The sequence below is a fragment of the Coffea eugenioides genome, chromosome 5 (genome assembly GCF_003713205.1).
Source record: "Coffea eugenioides isolate CCC68of chromosome 5, Ceug_1.0, whole genome shotgun sequence".
Classification (NCBI taxonomy): Eukaryota; Viridiplantae; Streptophyta; class Magnoliopsida; order Gentianales; family Rubiaceae; genus Coffea; species Coffea eugenioides.
In genome coordinates, this window is record NC_040039.1 from 45483233 (window position 1) to 45503664 (window position 20432).

Sequence of the window (20432 nt, forward strand, 5' to 3'; positions counted from 1 at the left end):
TTAACCATGAGTATGGTGGATGTTATTCAAGTTTAAGATTTGTTGTATGCAATTTGTAGGTTGATAAGTGAGGAAACTTATTGTAGGTTGATATGAATTGAAACATTGATTATACGGTTGTTATACCTTTGTTTAAGGTCAAATGGGATGAAGTATTTTGTTTCTATCAATAATATAGAGTCAGTTTCATTTATTTTCTTACTCACTTTGGCCCTTACTATTTTGCATTTTCCTGCTTATAGCTCTATCAACTCTCCTCTTTAACTTTTCCTTTTTTTTTTTCTAATTTTGGGAATGATATGAGAGCATGGAAAGATAGTAAAATATAACAGCTAATGATGCTTATAAGTTTTAAGTAGCTACATTATTAGGAAATTAATTGAACTCGTAATTAAATCAAATCATAATGCAACCTAACTTTGAAATAGCAAGGGCAGATGACAACTTAGATGGAGTCTTATAATATTTTGATTCTTTAATGAGAATGACACTTACTTATTTTTATATGATTACATACTTAAATGAAAATTTACTCTAATTTTGGTTTAATATTTTTTTTTGGTTTAGTTGTAACTAATTCCATCAAGAAAAACAAATTTCATTAATTATCCATTTTGAATTAGTATAAATTATTTTGTTAAATTGGGCATCTCCGTCCTTTTTCCCACCGTGCGTAGCACGGTTTATGCCTCCTAATAGATAGAAAATTGTGCAGAGAACAAGCACTACGGGGAGTCTAGCTTTTTGCTTTTCCTTTTCGTCTTTTAGTGGGCTTTTTCCTTCGTATGAAAAGACCGAGTGAAAGAATTGATCACTCTTCGTAGTTTAGCTTTTCCTTTCATGATTGGAGCGAATTGAGTTCTCTAAATCGAAAACCATGGCCGCAATTATTTCTGAATTTCCGCGAGGGTTTTCCTCACCAAGGATAAACTAAATTCTTTTTTTCTAGTCAAGGAACAACAGAGATTTTGGTTCATCTAAAAATTGTGAGATCGAATTAATTTTATTTATTCTTTTTATTTACTGGTATTTGCATATTCTCTGTTTATAATGCTTATAGTTGTTTTGTTAATTAAATATCCTGGGTCCGGACGTTGAATTAATTTAGTAATCTGATGTCAATTAGAGCGTTAAATTCGTAATTATGTAATTGCTCTAAAATAGTGACAACTGACATGATTGGAATTGTGTCAGAAGAATACGCGGGCTAATCTAAAATAACCCTGGTAGTGCGTTATTTGGTTAGAATAGGGCTCCTCTAATACGTAAGGCAATTGAGGAATTAAATCTTACGAACGTATCTAAAATTATTTCTCAATTAAAATAGTGATTGATGGGCGTACCTCAGTCATCGACACAGTAAGGAGGAGTTGACTGTCATCGCTTGTTTGACAGTTATAACCTATTTATTAATTAATAATTAGAATTATCTCTGCATCGATGATCAATTAATTGAACTATTGCCAAAGTTATTTCTTGACTAGAGCTTAGTCATTATTCCTTTGATTTTAATAGTTTGTCTTTTAATTTCTAGTTAGCTATTTATTTTTGTATTTTACTTATTTCGAACCGTTTAATTATTGCCACTGCTATAAAAACTCCACATTGTCAATTTGAACTCTAAGAGAGACGAATATCTCCAATCCCTATGGATTCGACCCTACTCACTACTATACACAGAAAATTATATTTTCTCCGAATAAGTATTTATTATTGTACAAGTCCGACACCTGTCAATTTTTGGCGCTGCTACTGGGGACTGGCGTTATTATTTGTTTCTTTTTAAGTTCATTTTTGCTCTAATTTTCTGATATTTTTTTAGTGTATGCCTCGATTTTCTCGTACAGGTGAATTGATTTTTGACCTTGAGGTAGAGAAGACCGCGCATAGAACATGAAAAGAGACCAGATAGCTCAGAGAGGAGCAATCTAGTGCTACATCCCATAGACTTGATCCGGAAGTCGAAGCAACAAGTCCGTTTGGTGATACTTCTAGTGATTCAGATCGAGAAGAAGTCGCTATGGTTAATGCACGAATATTAAGAGAGTTGGCTGCTCTTGATTTAAATCAGCAACCTTTGAGCATTATTTTCCCAAGTTTAGATGATAACACTCCATTCGAGTTAAAATCTGGTCTAATTCATCTCTTGCCATCTTTTCATGGTTTACCAGGTGAAGAGCCTTACAAACACTTGCAGGAGTTTGATGTCGTGTGCAACAGCATGAAACCCCCGAAAATTACAGAGGAACAGATAAAAATGAGGGCATTCCCCTTCTCCTTGAAGGACTCTGCTAAAGACTGGCTGTACTACCTACCACCGGTAGTATCACCACGTGGGACCAGCCGAAGAAAAAGTTCTTAGACAAGTACTTTCCCGCGTCTCGAGCTGCAAGTCTAAGAAAGGAGATCTGTGGTATCAAACAGCATCCAGGAGAGTCACTCTATGATTATTGGGAGCGATTCAAGAAGTTGTGCATCAAGTGCCATCAGCACCAAATAAGTGAACAATTGCTCATACAATATTTTTACGAGGGGATACTCTTCAGAGACAGGAGTATAATCCCTCTGTGCAAGAATTTTCTGAGTTTGCTTGCAGGGATAAATTTAAAATTGTTGCGAACGAGTATAAGGGGATGAAAGCAATTTCTAAGGTGAAAATGAGTCGAAAATTAAGGAAGAAGGTTGCACTCAATGGCTATGTGAATCTCGGAAGAGGGCCACCGATTACAAGGAAAATTGAAATACATCCAGATTGAAGAGTGATGTTTAACGTCTAGCCAAAGACGTTAAAGAAAGGCGCTCATTGGGAGGCAACCCAATTTCTTTTAGTTGTTTGCTCGGTTTTGTTTGTTAGTTTAAATATGTTTTCATCGAGTTTGACTGATTTCGGACTTCAATTTTCGTTTTTTAAATGATTCGTAGGTGTCTGTCTGACATGACGCGCCCGCGTCAAGTCGTATGGAGAGTTCATGGTCAGAAGGGTTCTTGCCTTTTTAACGTGCCCGCGTCACGTTCACGGGAAAGGTAAGTATTCAAAACTTGAGAACAGTTTTCGATTTCCCGTTAATCTCTAATTTTGAATTTCGAAAATGAGTTTTGTTAATAATAATATTTAAAATAATTTTAAAAAAAAAATTTAAAAAAAATCTTTTTTCGTTTAGCTATAACCTTTGTTTCCAAAATTAAAATTTCAAAAAAATTTTTTTTTTTCTTTCTTTCTTCTTCCCTAATCCCTTCTTCCCTTTGTCCGTTGCCATCTCCTCCCCTCATCACCAGCGTGCCGCCGCCTCTGCTCACTAACCACTCGCGCGCCGAAGCTCTCCCACAGCCAACGCCGCCAGCTTCTCTTCTCCCTTTCAGTCCGCCACTGTTTTGACGACTTTAGGAAAGTCCCGTTGCCCTTCTTCTTACTATTGCTATTTATTTGTCACATTGAAGGCAATGTGTCATTTAGGTGTGGAGGGGATCAGTTGGGGTGCCAGTTTTTCTAATTTTTAGTTTTTAGATATTTTTCCTTTATTTTTAGTTTGTTATTTGTTCATTTTCTTTCTTTCTTTCTAGTGATGAGCTCTCATGTGAATGCCAAAGTTTGATATTGGATTGTTGGCTCTAAATTTACTCTTGCCAAGTTTTAATAATAAAAGTGCATCGAGTTAATGTGGTTGAGTCCAAAACATCTCTTTGATGAATATCGGTGACTGCTTGACTCTTTTGATTTCTTTGTTAACTTTTCTAGGTATAGAGAATGACTGGTAGCATTTTAATGTGAATTGGTCCAATTATTAAGTTTAGTTCTCTATGTTTGAAAAATGAGGCTAGCTGCTACTATTTTCTTTGTGATATTTTGAGTTATTGTGTTATCTGGCTGGGAAATAAGGGTGACTGTACTCCGTTATTTGTTACTACTGAATAACAGGGGATCTTCACCTAAAGTGTCGATTCTCGCGTCAAAAAGTAGTAATTTCTATGAGTACGTGGTTGTATAGCGGTAGAATCTGAGTAACCGGGCTCCTTCATCTGGCAAATGTTGGAGTTCGCGTCAAAAGACTTCAATGGCTAGAGAATAAGTCTTGTGTTACTATTGAAAAAAAAAGAAAAAAAACGAAGAGAAAAATAGAAAAACGTGAAAAAAAAGTGAAGGTTGTGTTAATGTGTGATAAAAGTCAGTTTGCCGATTTATGGATTTAATGTTGAGATTTTGGTTAATATTTGGACCATTTGTTGATAGATGTTGTGCGCCATTCATTTTTCTTAGATTAGTTAACTTGGAATTGAAGGAGGTTGTGGTTTAGAAACTAACCGGGGTGATGTTTCTCGGATTTTGATCACTGATGCTTGATATATGATTTTCTCGGTTTCTTGACAATATGGTAGATGAAGTAATGACCATTGTCAAATATTGGTGCTTGTTTACTGTTCTCATGCTTGAAGACAAGCATGGTTTAGGTGTGGGGGGAATTGATAGGTTTCAATTTTATCATTTATTTTATAATTAATTTCCCCTATTACCTGACCCAATGTAGATTAATTGTTGGATTCTACTTACTTTTAGTATTTTGCATTTATTTCATGGAGTAGAATGAAAATATGATAACAAGTGCCAATTTGACAGGAAAGGAGTCCAAGTCACAGAGCTTACCCAATTTGACATGAACTTTACTAAAAGCATGAAGCAAGCCCCAACAACTAGAAAAATACCAAAGATAGCTTCCAGACTGGATCCAATTATAACTATTACACTCCTTGAATTGCTTTTAGGAGAATTCACCAAGGCATTGCTTCCCGTTGAAGTCTATTGCACCTTAACAAATAAAGAGACTGTTACACACTCCTCCATCATTTCTAAGGGAAAATACTTCATTCACTAACGAGCAACTCCCCCCTCAGATTGCAAAATGTATCCACAAGTGAATACCGAGCTTTACAAGAACAGTTCTTTAAACAGAACTCTTTACATTGCTCCAACTTCATGCTCTCACCATATAAATTTGAGGTACTGTCAAAGTAACTGATGTTTTCAAGTTCAAGAAGAGAATGATACTGATGATGGTAACAATCGATTGGAGTAGTGAGGAAACATCCAATATTGGGTTGTCTGAAATTCACAGGTCTGAAAAAGCTTGTGTCACCATTATCAATTTCAGAGCAACTGCATTGATTCCTTGAGCAAATGCCATACTTTCCCACAGCATTGGGTATCCACAATCGCCAGTGTATAAGAGATCACTTATCACTACCCAATCTGAATTTGACGAGGCATAAACCCTTAAATGTCCATCAGACTCTAATTTCATTACTTGGGCTGCTGGTGAAAGCGCGTAATTGTCAAAGCTTCCATTCTCAAACTTAACATCAAGAGGTATAGTTGCAGCACTTAAACCCTCGTACATGTCTGGGTAAAAATAGACCTGTGGGGGGCTGCATTCATTATAGGAAACCAAGGTTCCATTTTCAACTGCAAGGGAGTATATGCCTTGACTTGAATTTGAATCTGATATTCGAGAAGACAGCCTCTGACTGGAATGAAGCTTCTGTCCGAGAACCAAAGAGTCTGTTTCGTGATCAAATGATTGCCAAACAGATCTACTCTTGCTGTCAAAGAGTAGCAGATTTCCCATTCCAGTCAAGTTTGAGCCTGCAACAGACTTGCCACCAGTATTGGTTGACCAAACTATTCTACCATCTGCATCTGCCAAGATCAAATCTCCATCTCGAGTGACATTCAAGGTTGCATTTGCTTTAACAGGATTGTTTCTGTTAGCAGACCAGACTACTTGAGAAGATTGTATAGTGGGATTGTTGGAACCATGCCTTTGATCTTCCGGGGAAATAAGGGCTCCTAAAATGTGAAAGCCGGAATTTTTTTGTAAATAATGTTATTAATTATTTTACTAGTTGTTTACTTAGTTAATTTATATCTATAGAGGTTGATGTTAATCTTGTTTCATCTCAACCACCAAGTGATAGTAAGAATCCACAACCGACTCACTTTCCATATAGCCTAAATAACCGACCTAACATGCTAACATGTCTTACATATTCCATCTGATCATATAGCGAATTTAATAGATGTCATGATAGAGAGCGTAGGAATTAACGTGAACTTGTAGATATTATAGGAGACAAATTAGGAGATAAAGTAGGAAGAGATAGAGGTTAGTTTGAGTGGTGGAGTTATTTTAGGTAGAAGTGGCGACAACTGACTCCAACTATAACTAGTCTAATAGCAGTTAAATTTTTACAGCGTTACAAGAAGAAAACCATAAAAATAGAGAGTAAGAAAGTGTCAACGCAGCGGAAGGAAAAGTTGAAATCAAGGGATTGGACGAAGGAAAGAATACAAGAATTCGACTCCTCTGGCAATGAACACGTAAGGTCGCGAACTCTTCTTTTAATAGTTCTTAGTTTTCTCTTTTATTAACCAAAGATTTTCATCTGTAGCAGCCCCGAAACATGTCTGAAATATATAAGGTACAAGTTTTTGTGAGTTTTGATAAGTGTTCTTGTTTAAATTATGGAAATTCATAAGCCATGCGATTTCCTTTTGGTTACTAATAATAGTAGTTTGAATGTAGAAAGTCAGAAGAATACTCAAACCAATGAAAAAGGTGAAAGTAACTGGACCGTGCTTTATATAATGTTTGAGAGGAATTGATGATTTCTTTTTTGAAGCACCTCTGTGGTTCTGCCTGTCAATGGGGTTTGGTTAGAGAATAGAAGGAATTTTATGGCATAAGGGGCATTGGAAGGCAAGGCCACCATTTATTTAAAGAATGTATATAAACTGGGAAGAGGGTGCCAAAGCATGGTCGTCCTCCATGTCTTGCTGACGTGCGGGTTGTGAAAGTGGCCCATGAGCTGGAAATTTCTGCATCTTTTGTTCTTGGAACCACAAAAGGCATCAAATGTCTTTTGTCCTTGGAACCCAACAGTACTGTATTTATTGCGTCCTTGCTAGCAACCTTATAAGAAAGGCAGCGTGCTTTTTATTGAGCTGTTAAAATTGGGATGGTGATGATTAGCTTCCTATTAAAAGCAGATAATAGGATGCTAGAACCTGAATGACTTATCGGCACTTGCTTCCTATTTGAGCAAATTTCAGCTTGAATTACTCCTGTTGTGGGATCAATTAGTTATAAATTATTAGTTAAATAAATTAGAGTGTCCAATAGGAACATTGAATTTTGACTTAATTACTAACACTGCCCAATAATAAATATATATCTTCGAGTAGACGGACGACTATACATTCGTTCGCTATGCTGGCCTCGAGCGTCTTAATGGTTCCTCGGATTTGAAACGCAAAGGCACTCTTTGCGGCTTTTCATGAAGCTTCTCGGCCCAGCTTTTCATGAATGAAGGTGGAAAGTAGCTTTTTAGTCATTCTTCATGCAGACGTCTGGACTTATATTCCTCTCCTACAGCTTATTTTGCACCTGCTGCTCAGCCTTCGGCCCTTCGCTGGTTTTGTTGCATTTTTTGGGCTGTTACTATTACCATCGATATACTCCTTGTTGCTATTAGCTAGAAGAGGTGTTCATCCTGTTTCTACTTTAGAGTTCTTTTTTTATCAGATTATATTTCTTGTTTCATGCCTATCCAGGTTCTAACCTTAATGAGGCTGTTATTCTATCAATATGCATTCAGTTTGACTTGTTTACTGATTAACATTTTTCGTTAGTAAGATTAGTACCTGTCACTATATTGCTTTTCCATGGTGAGTGCTGTTTAGATAGTTTACGTTAGTCGGTTGTCAACTGCTTAGCTGGTTATGTAGTGTGCGTTGCCTTTGTTAGCTCGTTACTTGTTTTTTTTCTTTCTCTTTGGCACCATCGTTTTATATGCTGATGTTTTTTAAGTTACTGCTATTCCTCCTATCTGTATGTGTTTAGTTTTATATTTTGTTTGCTCATTGCATATGTCATTGTTCCTAGGACTATTCTTTGTTATTTCTTTCTGCTGGGTTTCGCTTCTTAGAGAAAATGTCATGTTTTTTGTTCGCTGAAGCTCGCTTTTATAGATGAGTCACTGCTGTTTTGTATTATTTATGCCATTTGCTGCGAGTTGAGTTGTGAAAACATATCCTAGACAAAGTTACTTTGCCGAGCCTACCAAAGTTACTCTAAATGGTCATGGACTAGCATCTTTACCAGGTTCTGTATCCAATGCACCAAATATTTCTGAGGCTCTCATTGGATTGACTGGCGTTCCAACGCTATCTGCTCATGCAGGTATGACTGCTTCCTTTTTTTTCGCTGCCATTTAAGTGGTGGCTTCTTTCGTCTTGTCAAGTTGGTCGCTGTCAGTCGTCCTTCTATCACTGCTTATGGCCTGCTTCTTTTACTTTCTTGTGCTTGCTTAATTTATGGTTTCACCTAATTGCTGCTACCGCTAATGTCCGATGCTTCAATTTTCTACAAGGTAAATGTAAAAATAGTAGCAGAAGAACTCTTTCTCGGTTGGACAGGATTGCAGAAAAAGTTTTGGCCCTGCCTTATACTCTGCCCTGTCAGTATTGCGGAGCACAGCAATTCCATATGGAACCTCCTAACTTTTGCTTTCGGGAGGAAGAGTTAGCCTTGTGAGCTCATCGATGCCTTATGATCTTCGGCGCTTGTTCACTGGAGAAGATGAGGAGTGTGAACACTTTAGGAAAAATGTTCGCACTTACAATAATAACGTCGCTTTTACGTCATTGGGTGCAAAGTATGATAGAGAACTAACTAAAAACAGGAATGGCCTTTATACATTTTGTGTCCAGGGCCAGGTCTATCATTATCTTGATGTGCAGTCGCGCGATGGTAAAGCTTCTGGTATTCAGTTATACTTCTTTGATACCCTTGAAGAGCTTGCCAGGAGAGTTGATGGATCGCCCAAGTTAAGAGAAACTACTCTCAGGCTGCTTCTGCGTATCCTTGCAGACAACCCTTATGCCAAATTCTTTAAAGATCTCTGAGGTGTGTCAAATCTTGATGACCATAGGATCGTACTCAACTGCAATGTGAGTCTGGATCATCGTGTATATAACCTCCCAACTGCTTCACAGGTTGCAGCGATATGGACTGGAGATGGTGATCAATTGACTAATGCTTCTGCTCATATTCAGGTGTATAGTTACTCGGATACAAGCCATAAGATCAAGTATTTTTATTCTTGCTATGACTCTCTGCAGTATCCTTTGTTGTTTCCTCGCAGCGAATGTGGATGGCATCCTGGTATCCAGCGGGTTTAGGTGAAAAATAAAAAACGAAAGGATCCTACCTCTGACAAATATGGAGTAGAAAAGCAGTTCTCATGGTATCATAGTTTCCATGTTTACTCCATCATGAAAAATGAATAAATTTAGATCAATCAAAAATAGAAGTTTCCCTGTATCATGTTTCTTTTTTCAAGTGTTTAATATAAGGATTATTTTTGCTCATATATTATTCCATTCTCCGCAACTTCTTTTTCTTTACCAGTTTAGACTTAGCAAATGAAAAATTCTCTTGCTGAAAAAGTTGCCAACAACACACGGCTTCTTCCAGACATTTCTTTTTTTTTTTTTCTAACCTCAGTGCCTCCGTACTTGCTCCTAAAGAACATCCAAGGTGTATGTCAAAGGTTATAGGACAAAAAATAAAAAAATGTACTTACATTTCCAGTATATATTCTATAACCATGCTAAGAATCCAAAAAAAAAAAACTTCCGTCCTAACTAAATAATTTCTCTGTACAACAAATCTTTTCTGAAATACATGTTCACTGTCTTCTCAACTTGGGCATATTTACAATGTGCGCACGGTGAACATCTCCTAGTATGAGTTAAAAGGACAAAGTATTGGTGGTTAATTCTTGGTTTTTCTGCTGGAATGGAGGAAGAAAATAATAAAATGGTTCAATGCCTTAAGATTATTCTACTCCTAAGTTTTCAACACAAATAAAAGATTGGTCATGTCTTTTGTTTTCGTGAGGATGCTTTGTTAGTAACAAGAGGAAGAAGAAGACGTTGGTTTGGTCTAGTTTTCCGAGTTGTTGCAAATTGCAAATTAGCCCTTGAGATTTGGGTCAATTAGAATAGGGTAGCTAAAGTATATTAAAAAAAAAAACTTGTATTGTGGTTCAAAAATTTTGGAGTTGGACTAATTTCAGATTAAATAGCATTCCTGCCTAAATTGAAAATAAATTATTTTAAGAATGACCCAATTAGTATAATTTAGTCAAACCCAATGTTTCTTCAAATAAAGCCAATCTTGTTATAACAGAACCATTTTGATCTAATTGAATCCAGGGACTCTATTAATAACCCAAATAAAAAAATTTTAAATCCAAATACAAAAATAAAATAAAATAAACAAGGCATTTTACATTAATGGCCTTATACTTCAAATTGTGAGTTAAAGTTGATTATTAATAAAGGTTGATTTAGGCCGAAAGAGAATTGGGCTTTAGTTAAACTAGTATCACCGTTTTAGGATAAAATCAATAATTGACCGGATAATTGGTCTAATGGATATTTTGTTGGACTTATTAAACTTTCCCAAACAAATATAATGAACATATCTTATAAAACTTAAAAACAAGAGTGTAGTATTTTCTATACGTGTCTCACCTTTGATCATGGAATCCTAGGGTTGAACACATTGCACACATTCTTCAGGAAGTTTTGAAAACCCAAAATTAATTATAATAATCTAAGTTTTGACAAATAGACCCAATAACAATACTAAAGATTCAAGATTTTCTTGTAAGTTCTATTTGAATAAAAAGAAAAATATGTTTACGGTTGGATTCAGCTCTAGGTCCGAACATATATTTAAATTGACTTTAAATAATGCCGGCCATTTCTACAATAAATAAATAAATGAGTAAGTTAAATAAATAAATAGCACTTATTTTATGGATAATCAAATTATAGCCTCTTCTAAAAAGGGAGAACCTTCTCAATTAGGAAACTTTCTAAAAACGAAAACTTTCTATTTTAGGAAACTTATTAACTACTTTCTATAAAAGGTTCAGACATGCTTCCTAGGGTTATTCAATATAGGAATAAGCACCTTAAGAGTTGGACATATGAACTAATCAAGATATATATATGACACTGGTTATAGGTTTGAAAGGAGTTCATGGACATGTTAAGAATCCCTTCAATCGAATAGTTTGAGGTAGGTGGCGCTTACCCCTCTGCATTTTCGAAATGTTAAATATGCATATTTTTCAAGTAAGAGTTTTATTTTGGTATATGAAGAAATGGATCATGTATGTCTATTTCAAATGTTTTGCAAGCACGAAATTACGAATTTTTGAAATATTTTGCTATGCAATATTTTATGGAATGAGTGGCATATTTTTATGAAACGAAAGAATGGTGCATGTGACGTGTGAAATGATTTTATGTTACGAAAAACTCTAAACGGTCATGAAATAAATGGTAGGGGCTATAGTTCTGTCTAATGATCATGGTAGTTTGGTATAGAGTTCGGCCGATTGACAAGGTCAAGGTAGTTTGGTATAGAATCCAACCAATTGACAGTCATGATAGTTCAGTATAGAGCCCGACCAATTGACCTATGTATGTAATGAGACCAATCCATAGTTATGAAACCTATTATGAGCTATGTTTATAAAATGATATGATCTGATTGATATTTTTAGGGAAAATCGCCAATTTAGTCCCTAAACTTTTTTTTTCCGTCAATTTAGTCCCTATATATTATTTCTAGCCAATTGGATCCCTAAACCTATATATCGGTTCCAATCAAGGATCTTTGCAGCGGCGCCACCGTATAATTTCCATTAGGTTCATAATCGTGCAATACAAAAGGGGCATTTTAGGGAATTCCATTCTGGCGCCTTTTCCAATTAAAAAGTAAATCGATGTAAAGCCCAAATCTAGGTACTACCTCTCTTGCACCAAAGAGAGCTGTCCAATTTTTGCAGACCCGCGTAGAAAAAGCACTGTAATTCAATGCATTCGAGAAAGAATTGGGACAAAGCATCCTCAAGCTCAGCCAGTGATCAATTTATTAACACCGTCAAAGGATCAAATGGTTCAGAAACAGGAAACTCGATTTATGAAGGAAACGAGAAATACTACAGTGGAGACAACATCGTGCGATGCTATTGCCAAGAACAATGCCGAATTGTGACTGCTTGGACAGAGGCAAATCCATCAAGAAGGTTTCATGGTTGCAGAAATTATGGGGTAATTTTTTTGTATGTGCATAAAGTTTAGAATTTGTTAAAATATTTCTTGTCTTTTAACTATGAAATGGTGGTAAATGCAGAAACGTGGTGCTTGCAGATTTTTTTTGTGGTATGATCCACCCATACCCCAAAAGATGAAAAATATAATGGGTGCACTTTTAAGGGACCTGAGAAGTGTTGAGAGAGAAAACGCAGCATTATTGATTGAAATGAACAAGTTGAAGGCAAAAGTGAAAATATTGTTTATAATTTGTATCTGTTTTGGCGTTTTACTTGTTTTTGTACTTGGAGGCAAGGAAAGGAAGAAACAAGGTTTGCTGGAATTGAAGATGTTGCAGTAGTTTTGAAGAATGTATGGAATTGTATGGTTCATCTGTACTTTAAAATGAAGTAAATACAATTGAGTTTTCATCTATGTTTGACTCTGTTTTGCTTCTGGATTTGTTATTACTCTGTTTTGCATCTGGATTGCTCATGTAAGTTTCTGTGACAAGTTCAATGTTATGCTGACAATGTTGACTGAAGTGGAAGAATTGCAGAAGTGATGGCCATTAAAAAATTGGGTAAACAACAAAAAAGCCCCCTGTGGTTAGGCAATCATACATAAAAACCCCTTGTGGTTTCATATCATACCAGTCGATACCCCGTGGTTTGAATTAACCTGAAAAGTGGACGGAAATCGTCAAATATTCGGCGTGTGTCTTAAACGAACTGCAAAGGCGCGTGCATATGCGAAAAACAGATTTCCACCACAAACTTTCACCTGATATGCCTATTTTAGCCTTCACTCTTTAATAATAAGAGACCAGCTTCCGTTTCTTCTGAGTCTTCATTCAATCTGTTTCCAGATTATTCAGTAACTACTGTAGACACCAAATTTTTAGTGTATTTTTATTTACTGTTATTTTTATTTTTCATGCTAGTTTTTATTTACTTTTAGTCTTTTATTTTTGTTTTAAGTCATTTTAGCATAGAATTTATTTTTAAAAAAAAAAGGGGAAACCCGCAAGCGGGTTTCAGGCTATTTAACAAATTACTTAAAAAAAAAAAAATTTTTTTACATGCAAGCTGCGTTGAGTTGCACATGCCCATCGGAGGGCCCTAGGATGCCCAGCAAACCTCCCCTCTCATCCTCACCCTTCAGGTGAGGGTTTGAGAGTATGTGTTTGATATAAATAGAACAGAAAAGCAGCTTTTAGTCATTTTACATAAGGGGGAAACCCGCAAGCGGGTTTCAGGCAGGCTATTTAACAAATTACTTAAAAAAAAAAATTTTACATGCAAGCTGCGTTCTTCAAAAGGGTATTTTCGTCTATTCACTCAGCTCCGTGAGGGAAACCCGCAAGCGGGTTTCAGGCTATTTAACAAATTACTTAAAAAAAAAAAATTTTTTTTACATGCAAGCTGCGTTGAGTTGCACATGCCCATCGGAGGGCCCTAGGATGCCCAGCAAACCTCCTCTCTCATCCTCACCCTTCAGGTGAGGGTTTGAGAGTATGTGTTTGATATAAATAGAACAGAAACGCAGCTTTTAGTCATTTTACATAAGGGGGAAACCCGCAAGCGGTTTTCTTTACTAAAATCGTAGTCACTATCATGAAATCCTTCACCATCATCACCTGACTCAGATTCTGCCTCATTTTTAGCCTCAGCACCATCCTCTTCTTCAGTTTCAGGACCTCTCCGTTTACCATTGTTCAATTCTTGGACGGGAACATGAACTGGAAGTTCTTCATTCCCAATGAAGTCATCAAATGTGATGTCCACATTCCATAAATCCTCATTTTCCTTCTTAGTTTCACTTTCAACAGGTGAGGAGTTCTTCAAACCAAGATCTATGGATCTAATATGAAAGTCATATACAACATAAACTTCAACTTTTCCAGTTTGTTTACCTATGGCAACCATGTCTATTACATCATCTTCACCATCTATCTGCCTAAGTCTCAACCCACCATTTTCAGTTGGGATTCTATACCTATAGTTAGCATCTGCATGACACCCAAGTAAGTAGCCAAAACCTCTGACAGCAGCCATATTAAATTTTTCGGCCAAAACCCCCTCAAAAAGCTCCATGCTACCACCCAAATATTTTGTTTCTGGTTTTTCAAAATATGCCCCACCATAGTAGACATACAGAGTAAACTCAGCCGACTCAGCACCTGTTTCATTTTCAAACAAATTAAATTAATTTACACCACAATCTAGTAGTTTACAAGCACATGATTTAGGGTACCATTGTCTACCTTTTTCACAACATGAAAGCAACATTACACATTAAACTTAAGGGATAGGGACCACATGAACCCATCTCTACAAACAACGACAAAAAAAATAACCTAAACAAATTCCCGACCATCAGTTGCAGTAAAATGTTTGCTAGTTAACATAAGATAACCCCACCAACCATGATTATGCTATTAACTTAACAAAACAGACAGCATTATAGTCCTTAAACTTACTTGCTTTTCTTGACTTCCTCTCCTCAACATTGCTCCTTTCCTGCATATTGTCCCCCACTGCCTCCATCATTTGCTTTCTTATGCCCTCCGATTCCTTATTTAACACGATTTGCTTTGATTTTATTTAGCAGATCATCGACTCAAGCCCTGGATTTTGTCCAAGACATTTTTTGTTTTCATTTTGGATTTTTGGGTGTGTATTTATCGCAGACTTGTTTCGTTTACTTTTTAATTGGAAAAGGCGCCAGAATGGAATTCCCTAAAATGCCCCTTTTGTATTGCACGATTATGAACCTAATGGAAATTATACGGTGGCGCCGCTGCAAAGATCCTTGATTGGAACCGATATATAGGTTTAGGGATCCAATTGGCTAGAAATAATATATAGGGACTAAATTGACGGAAAAAAAAAATTTAGGGACTAAATTGGCGATTTTCCCATATTTTTATGATTTACAAGTATGTTCAATGAATACGATCATGTCAAGTTATGTATATTTCTATGTCACGTTCGATGGGGGTCACCTTTAGAACCTGCGAGACTAAGTGTCACATTGGACGGAGGTCACTTATGTATATGCCACTCACCTTCAATGAAGTATATTTATGTAACATATGAAATGAGATGACAAATATTTTAAATTGATGCATGCATGTGGTGTAGTGTGACTCAATTTTTAAATGTATATAGTATGTATATAGCAACATGATCCAACAGGGGAGTAAGTACTATCTATTGGGTGTACGTCGTTCAACTCATGTCTCTTTATTTTTCTTGCAGATCAAGAAAGTCAGCTCGTGTATGTTTAGAAGATAATTGAGAGAGCTAAATAGGTAAGATAATTGAGAGAGCTAAATAGGTAAATGTTTAAATTCTAGGAAGTTAGAATAAGGCATTTTATAGGTGCATTTTAGTGAAATGTATGTATTTCATTAGTATTCATAAGTTTTAAATTTTAGTGAAATTTTGTAAGTTATAATTATGATGCCTTGTATTTATGGGAGTAAGGTCTCATAGATACGGCATGCCACATTGCAAATCCGGTCCAAGAATCCGGATATGGGCGTGACATAAAAAGCATTCTGTATCAATAGTTTGAGTACAATATATAGAAGCCACAGATGAACGTGCTACTATGCTTTCTCTCAGAAGGATAATACTTAGAATTCCATGATCACTCACTGTTTGTTGATACGTTGGCCACGGGGTACTATGAAGTTTGAGAGAGTACTAAATGAAAACACGGAAGGAGAGATAAATAAAAATAACATTTGCAACATTAAGAAAATAGTGATGCTGGCTCATTCTAGCTTCTTCAGGCAAGTATTTCAATCAGCTCCCTGATATCTAAATGATCTAAAATGAAAAGAACAAAAAACAACTAAGGACAAGGATGAAGCTATTTTTGAAGGAAAGTATTTTTACGTGTGACTTTGTATTTGCTAAAAAATGATCTGGCGAGTTTCTGTAATCGACTGTATTTAGGTCATTCAGCATTGATGCCTCTGGTATAGAAAAGTCGCTAGAAATTCATGACCACTAACACATGCGCTCATAGCTTTACTTGCAGTTGCTCAAGTTTGACTGCAAAGTAATGACCCAACTCGTGTCAATTTTCAACGAATTTAGTTCTGTTTCTCCTCAACTGAGAGGAAATTCCCGAAAGACCATGGAAACTTCTTCATTGATCCAACAAGTTAAAAACAATCATCGAGAATGTTGCAGATATCAAATGGGATATTACAGTACAAAAGTACAATAGTATCAAAACCAGCACCAGGAGAACTCTAGAAGAAGAGATGCCCATCTGCATCTCTATTTATTAGTAAGGGCTCTTAAGAAGCATTATTAACTAACATTTTGAGTAACACAGAAGCTACAGATGAACCGTGCTACTACCCTTTCTCGGAGAAGGATGACACTAAGAAATTCAGGATCATTCAGTGTTTAATAGCGAGATGAATTAACAACTACGACTTCATGATTGATACAGGTTGTCGATGAGTAGGCCATGGGGTAGCATGAAGTCTGAGAAACTATCAGATAGAAACAACACACAATACTTGCAACATTAAGAAGAAAGAGATTCTGGTTCATTGCTTCTTCAGGCTAGTGCTTCCACTCTCTGCTAATCATGATCTGAAATGAAGAAAACAGCTTAGTACAAAAATGAAGCTATGTCCGAAAGAAAGTGCTTTATACATCGGACTTTATGCAGAATAAAATTAATAACTACATTGGTGCGATTCTCTGATTCACTGTTTGTATGTCATTTTTCACCGTTAAAGCTAAAGTTTTCGAGAAGGTGAAATCAATGAAAGTTGTTAGCACTAGCTCTATGCATCCTTCAAATGGAAATCTAGTTGGCATTCCTGGTACATTGTCTAAGTCGCCCACCTCAACCTCCCTCGCTAATCTTTTCTTTCGGATTATACAGATTGTTAAACCAATTAGGTCAGTCAATAAAATGAAAGCTGCTATAGCATATCCCAATATGACAAGAGTTGGAGTACCTTTAGGAGAAGTTTTTGCAGGAGCTGATGCATTTGGTGTGATCTGCACCTTCATGAACACAGATGAATTATAATGAGTCTTGTCCTGCTCATTGTTCATCAATGAAAAGATCTGGGCAGGTAAATAGCAATCCCCATTAGAAGAATTTGAACCATAACGAAATATAGCTGCTTTACACGAACAGTTACCCAGACATGCTTGCTTACAGCTATCCATATTGGTACTAGTAATATCTGCATTAAATGTGAAGTAAGTCATGTCTTCTAGCTCAAGAAAATTATGATATCGTGAAGCATTGCAATTCAAAGGAGTGATCTCAGAACAGCCAAGATTTGGCTGCCTTCCGTTTATTGGTGTAAAATAGTTCATTGAAGCATTGACTGATGTAGGACAACTGCACTGCCCATTTGAGCAAATGCCATTTTTTCCACAAACCGTGGGGTAATTGCAATCACCAAGATAACCAGTAAGAATATCAAACGCCACTTTCCACCCGTCTGCCCACTCATATAGTCTCAAATGCCCATCGGACCCCAATTTCATGTACTGAGCTGAGGAAATCTGAGGCAGGGTAATCACTGAATCCGGATCCCTTGGTTCAGAAGAATGTATATACAAGGCTAAGCTTCCGTTTTGGAACTTGGCATAGCTTGCTTTTTCATTTGCTTTTGTACCATCAACTAACTGTTGATAATAAATTTGTGGAGGATTTGCTTTTACAGAAGCAAACAAACCTTTGTTGTTAACAAAAACAGAAAACAAACCTCCTTCAGTTGAGTTGGTAATTGAAACACTAGCCGTCAGCTTCTGCCCAGATACCAATTTTTGCCCTGGAACCAAAGCATCAGTAGGATGATCAAAAGATTGCCAGACCACCTTGTTATTTCTATCAAAGAGAACCAGGTTTCCTTCGTCGGTCAAGTTTAAACCTGCGACAGATCTTCCTCTCGTGTTTGTAGACCAAACTGAAGTCCCATCAGCATCCCGTAAAACCAAATCTCCTCCTGATGTAAGTTGCAGGGTTGCATTGATTTTGACAGGATGATTTCTGTTAGCCGACCAGACAACCTGTGGAAATCCTAAGCTTGGCATGACAATGTTTGAAACACTGTTAGTCTGAACAATAAAGACTGCAAACAGATAGCTATCACATTTGCCATTGCAAAAGAATCCACAAGCATATCTAGGCCCAAATGTTCCTCTGAGCAGAATGGCTCTCACCTTTGAACCATCTGTAAAATCAACAGAATGGTTAGCTGAGACACTATTGATCCACGTAGTAGACAAATTTGCAGTAGGATAATCAAAAGGCTGTCCGTCTCCTAACTGAAGAGAAAGAAGAATGGAGATAATTATTATAAAATTCCAACATTTTGGAAACATTTTCAGCAGTTCTTGGATAGCTGGAGGAGAGGGATTAAGGTCCTAGGAATAAGAGAGCCCCTCTTTGGAAATGTAGCCTTCGGTGCAGGATTTGATTTATGAGGGGGAAATATTTATAATCGGTGCAGGGACTGACGAATAGAAAATATATTATAATCTCGAATGGAAAATATTTTATAATCTCTATTGATTTATGAGGAGTTATTTTTTTATTCCCTTCAAGTTAAGTATTATATGACAATCTAACTTTTAATTACATTTACTTAGGATTACTATAACATTGATGAGAGCAAACAATCATTAGTAGCTTGCTAGTATGGCTTTCAAATAGTAATTAATTTGTCTTTATGTAAATTTATGATAAACCAACTCCTAATGTAAGATTGATTTGAATTAAAAAAAAAAAAAAAGCTAGAAAACAAAGTATTAGCTAAAAACAAGCACAAAATGCAACAATTTTTTAATGTGTTACAAAGTGCTCATCATTGCCGACTCTATTGAGTCTTTTTAATGGTGATGTACTTGCTTATAATTGACCATATTATATTGAGAAAGGAATGATTCAAACAAATGATGTTAATTCAATAATTGATGTATTGCTCATATCCCTTGCATTGCTAGGAAATAAAATGATTAGAGAGTCCAAATTTGATATCTTGTCTTCTACAACTAAAAACATCTTATTGTTAGTTATCATCCAACTTTTATTTTATATTTATTATACTTTATTTGCTACAATATTTTTTTACTAGTACTAGATAATGTGCTTTTTGCACGTGGTTATAATATCATAAAATATAATATTCTCATACATTAATATTGGCACTAGCTTTGCACTCAAAATTATTTTTTCCTAAATCAATAGATATGATATAATGAATTTTAAACGTGATAATAAACTAAAAAGAATGTAATATGAAACTTCAATCGTCAATTAATAAGGGCATAATTAAAATATCAAAAACTAAAATAATAACAATGCTTACACTTACACTCCAAATAAAAATATCAAAAATCACTATACTTTTTTTATATAGTAATTAATGATAATGAGATATTATATGTTTGACTATTCAACCCGCTCCCTAACTAAAAATCTTTGACCCGTCATTGTTTGGATGCGAACAAGGGGAGAAGTCATCATGCCATGAGATTAGACCAGGACACTACAGAAGTTTCCTGCACGCAGATCTAACAAGTTTACTTTCTGATCTGTGTGTTGGGCGCATCTTTTCTGCAGGCATGATGATAGTCAACTCGCGTAGGATACATCTGAAGCTTCTTGTTTTCCACAAGATATCATCATCATTTTCTAAAAAAGCAGCCTACTGAAAGCCAGCTCAAGATATCAAGCGGTGCACAGATAAAACAGCAACCGAAACGCGTACGCCATTGACTGTGGTGCCGCTAGACATATTCAATGTTCTAAATTTATCCTCTCTGTTTTCTGTTCCTGTTCAAGAATAATCTAGCAGCCTAACACCACATAAGAAACCGCGGGCAGGGCAGTACCCAGGTATTGGATTACTGGGGTTGGAGAAGGCTTTAGACATAATGCGTATTTCCAGCTTTTGACTAAATCAGCTCATGTCCATTGTTCATATAATTAATGCAATGCATGCCCCCTGCTCTGACAGTCTTTGAGGAACCATGCAGTAATTGAAGAACTTGTAATGGTCATGTTGACTTGTTCTATATGTTTTAGTCGTTTCAATCTCATTATTTGCAATTGTTCTTCTTGTCATCGAACACAGACTGAGGTTAAGGATCATGATGGCTGAAAATTGCAGAAAGATTATTGTTCCTTGCGTTGACATTCCTCAAAAAATTTCCAGGAATGGCAGATGATTACTTATTCAAGTGTACAGAATTAGTCTCTAAACTTG

General features: G+C 36.2%; 1 non-coding gene and 1 pseudogene across 1 annotated transcript; both read right to left on the bottom strand.

Moving 5' to 3' along the window:
- LOC113769996 overlaps positions 1 to 18600 on the bottom strand; it is a 24317-nt pseudogene extending 5717 nt beyond the window's left edge.
- LOC113772632 lies at positions 2392 to 2498 on the bottom strand. The gene has a single exon (XR_003468600.1). It is a non-coding gene; the product is annotated as a small nucleolar RNA R71 (small nucleolar RNA).
- Positions 18601 to 20432: the final 1832 nt, after the last annotated feature.